The 5,000-nt window shown below is 36.0% G+C and overlaps 1 protein-coding gene across 6 annotated transcripts in view; it reads left to right on the top strand.

The window, feature by feature from the left end:
- Rok (Rho associated coiled-coil containing protein kinase) overlaps nt 1–3,689 on the top strand; it is a 47,153-nt gene extending 43,464 nt beyond the window's left edge. For all 6 annotated transcript variants that reach the window (XM_043007279.2, XM_086541799.1, XM_043007103.2 and 3 more), the window contains one exon: nt 1–3,689. This exon is cut by the window's left edge and continues 1,382 nt beyond it. The gene's annotated coding sequence lies outside the window, so the exon portion shown is untranslated.
- Nucleotides 3,690–5,000: the final 1,311 nt, after the last annotated feature.

Genomic DNA, 5,000 nt, shown 5'->3' with positions numbered 1-5,000 from the left:
TCAGACCTATAAAAGGTTGAGCCAGAAGTCCATTAATGATTGTGATTTTCCCTATATACCATCAGGTGTGTGAGCATATTAGGATAGGCCTGTGGAGACAGGATGACCCTCCTCCCCCTTTCATTCCATGTCTGTGTGATACTTTTCTTTCCTCCTTTTTTGATGCTGATTTTGACTGACTGACTCAATGCCAGAAAGCTTTCCTTTAATGAATATGAGTTTTAGAAAGTCTTATTATAAACTTTGTATTATACTGAAAATGCTTCAGAATACTGCAAGATGTCGAAATGTATTACTACACAAGTAGAACACCTTTTTCATTAATTCTTCTTATCTAAAATGTTTTAAGGCTTACAATATCATAGTTCATGTTCAGAGTAAATTAAGAGCAGAATTTAGATAGAACTTTTTTATAGAAATTGTTATTTCATATTTTCTGTATAAATAGGAACTCAGTTTGAGTATGTGCTTACCTTCAAATTGAAGTCAGTAAAACAGCAAAAGTAGCTTTTGCTCAGCCACAAGATATGTCTATTCTGAGACAGAATGCTTTACTTCGTTATTGTAAATATTGTATTAGGAAAAATGATTCACATTTAAAGTCTCCTCGCCCCTTACCTGCTTTCCTTTTTTCTCATTCTTTCTTTTATATGGGTACTGTAGGCTCAGATGGCTATACTTTCTTCTTGATTCTCCTTTCCTTCTCTCATGTTTTTCTCATTCTTCTGCTTTTTCACAGGACAAAGAAGTAGTGCTCTATGTGTATCTCATAGAGATCTTGAGAATTTTGCCTCTGTTTAAGTTAACGAATGTGTCAGGAAGAGTTTTTTTTTTCATTGTTGATTTTTCATGTTTAATTGGCTAACAGCACAGTACAGTACTTGAACCTCATTGTTTTAAGCTGTAGTGATAGTACAGTGTATTGTTAACTTTAGAATGGTCTAGAAGTGTTGTTTGTCCTTTTTTGATGGTAATGAAACTTCATCTTCATATTGAAGAGAGAGTAATTTCATAGATAAGTGCTGAACTATGAATTATTATGATGTATTTAGAATTTATCCAAAGTACGATACAAAACGTGTAAAAATTCCTTCTAGTGGAATAGTGAATTTTTCACCTAATGATGTCCCTTATTATTCTTCATTTTTTCTTACATATATATATATACACACTATTTTATTGGAGTTAGTAACATGACTGGAAAGCAGTTCAGCTCTTGCATATTTGTTGCACGTATTGTCTCTCAAGAAGTGGCTTTGTTCCTGAAGTACACATTCTATGATATCAACACAAAAAAGTATTTTAACTTACACATTGTCTGAGTACTATAAGATATCCTTGTTTATAGAGAAAATATTGTATTGTATTTTTGTACAATTTGATTAGCTGAATAATAAATGTACCAATTTTGCCAAATGTTGATTCTGGGAAATCAAAGATTTTTTAGTAAATTAAGTAAAATTTATAATTGTGGTTATAATACAGCCTGTGTTGAAGCTCACATATATGCTTTGCACAATTGGATAAGTTGAAATTCTCAATTTTTCTGTTTTATTCAGGCAGTGATTGTGCCATCAGTGAAAATTTCCATTTAATTTTCTGTATTGGATGACTCACTTCTCATTGGTCATTTCATGTGAAATTAATCCAAGTGATCTGTGTCTTCTGGATTTATACATTGCCTCAAGTTAGTCATTGTCATTTTTATGTGATCTGAAAAATGGTAGGAGTGGAAGTATAATTTATCTTGTGCTTTGATACACTAGCCTGACCTCTTGTCCCTAGGGAACCAGTCTCTTCTATGTATTATGCACTGAGATGATCTTGGAAAGTAGTGCATTTGCAGCCTCCCTAGTGAGCTGTTAGTATAGACCTGTTGATGCAGTTCAGCCAAATTATTTGTATCTCTCTCTCTCTTCTCTTTCATTTCTCTCCCTCACAAACTGCCAGCCAGCCATTTTTATAGGCTCTGTAGCAGAGCATCAGGGATTTCAATGAGGCTGTTTTCCAATGTTGTGGTAAGGAAAACCAGGTGCATTACCATCCCTGAACAAGATTTTCCCTCTGTTTAACATGTTATGTGGAAGTCTCCTTCTTTATCACCAAGCTTTGTACATTGCTGGATTATCTGTTGTAATTTTCAGTCATATATCAGTGGTAACACTCAGTGACTAGCATTTAAGGGAGGTGTCCCAGTCTCTGCTTGCTGCCTTCCCATTCATGAGATGGTTGCGTAACTACTACATCCACTGGGAACACCAGTCTCCTGTCATTGGAGTGTCTTTTACTTTTTTAAATAATTAGTCTTATTTTTCCTTTCTCCAAAGAGATATGGCTGAGTGAGTTGTTTTCCGTGGTTTGTGCAGAAGAAATCTTTTTAAGAAATTGATCAAGACTTTAGTTCCTATCATTCCTTCCAATTAATGTGTGTCTCCTGGCAGCAGGCGAGACAACCCTAGTGCCTGAGGATTCAAGTGTGATTGTATTGCTTCCTAACGTTTCACAGCTCGGCAGAAATATTACTTAAAGTGTATAGGGCAAATGTTGGCAATAGATGACTGTAATGCAAACCTTCGAATGTTGAGTGGGTTTGGCTTACTTACATGCCAGTACATTGTTTTTATTATCCTGCCTCATAACTCAAACACTTGATCCGAGTTTTGAGATTAAATGCCACTTGTAAGTAGACTCTAAAACATACAAATATATATATTGTGTGTATATATACAGTATATATATATTTATACCCCAATAAGCATCCCATAATTTTTAATATATTTTACCTTGACCAGTGAGTGTCAGTCCATAATTATGTCATTGCTGTAGAGCTGTGAAGTCCATAGATGTACATAGCTGTCCTGGCACCCCCATGGGCCAGATGAGGCACTAACGGCCTCAGTCACGGCGAAGGTTGTGTGTGCTGGTGTGTCACTCTGTGGTATATGATTATCAGTACCCCAGCATTAGGGTAGGTGATCCTTGTGGGCAACTGGCCATTTCAGTCAGGCTTTTCAAAAGTAGGGAATTGTGTGCACGAATGTCATTTGGTTCAACCATTGCCAGATTTTCCCTTGCAAATTGAAAGACTTGTGTTTTATATTTTTTTACAATTTTTGTTTCACATTTTGTACTGCTTGTATAGATTTTTTTTAATGTGGACAAGGGCTTTCAGAGAGTTTTGTAAATAGTTTAGCCTGATTTTTCTGCCTATTTTGGAGATTTTGACATGAATGGGGAATCGGTTTTAAATCAAAAGTATTTTGAAAGGATAATAAACTCCCAAGAAAATTCTCTAACAGGCTCTTATTCATGTTTTGAAAGTTACATATGACTATAGCATCACTTACTACATTTTAGGAAAAGGAGAGACTGTTGGATATAGAATTTATGCAAATGTATGTGCGTGTATGTTGAGCAATAAGTCCACAGTGATGTAGCCAGTTGTCCACAAGAGATGATTTAGCCAGGTTGTGTCCAGCGTTATCATGCAGGCCTACAGCAGCAACAGCAGTAGTCTGGCCATTCATGATGGAGTCAGGATGGCTTTCTAGGTAAGTCTTAGGACTTGTAATTCCAAATCAGATTGAATTTATATACCGAAGGTAATATGTACAATCAGTCACTGTATTAGATTGTTCCTTATCAACGAATATAATCTACCATAATGTTAATAAAAGACATGAACTGAAGCATTTTCTTTCTTTCTAAGCCTGTGAAATATTTTAAGATTGTTAAACAAAACAGTTCACTGCATCTGGTTTTGAAAAATTCCAGCAACACAAGTGGTTCTTTCGATTACCTAGGGAAATTTTGGTGTCAAATCTAAAGCATGCAAATTATAATAAAAGTAAATATACCTTTAGATATTCTTGTATGCTTGGCTTTCTCTTTTTAATATATACATGCCCATCCATAGACACAAATCCTTACATGTTATTTGATATCAATATTTTCAAGGATGTGGTTAGTTGTTTCTCAAACAAAGCAAAAATATATCAAAGCAATAGCACATGCATTGATATATGTAAACGTCCACAAAAAAAACTATAAACCTCTAAACATGTAAATAATCAGTACAAAGACAAAAATAATTACTACAAGAAAGATTCTAAATCATACGAGCAGTGAAGTCCTATTATCACTTACGCAAGTACGATCATATATTAAATTTCATATATTAAATGACGGTGACGGGGGTGACTCGGTAGATTCTGGTCACTTTCCGACCACTGTTGTATCCGGTACTGGGATAGCTTGCAGCCTTACCAATCGATATAGGGATGCAAGTGGGGTTGGTTTCAAGTCGGCGTTGACTTTGCGGCATGGCACGACCGTGTCCAGACGGGTACACAATACACTGCAGTTGAGTCACAGAGCCAAGGCAGTCAATTTGAACGTCTCTGGGTTTGCTCCCCCCAAAAAAATTCTTTTAGTTTCTATATATGTTCTTTGGAGAAAAACGTTTTATCAAGAGTTACGCCCAAATACACTGGATACTTATTGTGCTCAAGTATCTTGTCCTCTCACTTTACTTTCAACGTTCTTTGTGCTTGATGGTTATTAAGGTGGAATGCGCAGATTTGTGTGTTGCGGGGATTGTAGTTCAGGGACCACTGTTTATGATATATAAAAGGAATCTGCAAAGCATATGTCAGTCTTCTTTCGATGGTGATGCAAGAATTAGACTAGTTATGCATAGATCATCAGCATAGGTGAACCTGCGTATGTTGTTAGATTGAGGCTGGTCCTTGGTGTTAAATAGCATCGGTGCTAGAACAGACCCTGGAGTAAACCGTTTTTCTGTTTTCTCCAACGACTTCGTTTACCGTTCATTTCAACAAAGAATCTCCGGTTGGTCAAAAGGAGTTAATTTAATCGAATCAGAGTTTTATTTTTTTCATAGATTTGGCTAATTTAAGGACAAGCGCCCTGTGATTGACAGTGTCACGCTGCTGCAAAATTGACAAATACAAAGATTAAGAACTTGACCTGTGGTCAGG

The sequence above is a fragment of the Penaeus japonicus genome, unplaced genomic scaffold, assembly GCF_977035675.1.
Source record: "Penaeus japonicus unplaced genomic scaffold, GWHDUDI00000001_assembly GWHDUDI00000011, whole genome shotgun sequence".
Lineage (NCBI taxonomy): Eukaryota > Metazoa > Arthropoda > Malacostraca > Decapoda > Penaeidae > Penaeus > Penaeus japonicus.
The sequence above is the reverse complement of the archived record's forward strand: the minus strand, read 5'-3'. Positions and strand labels throughout refer to the sequence as shown.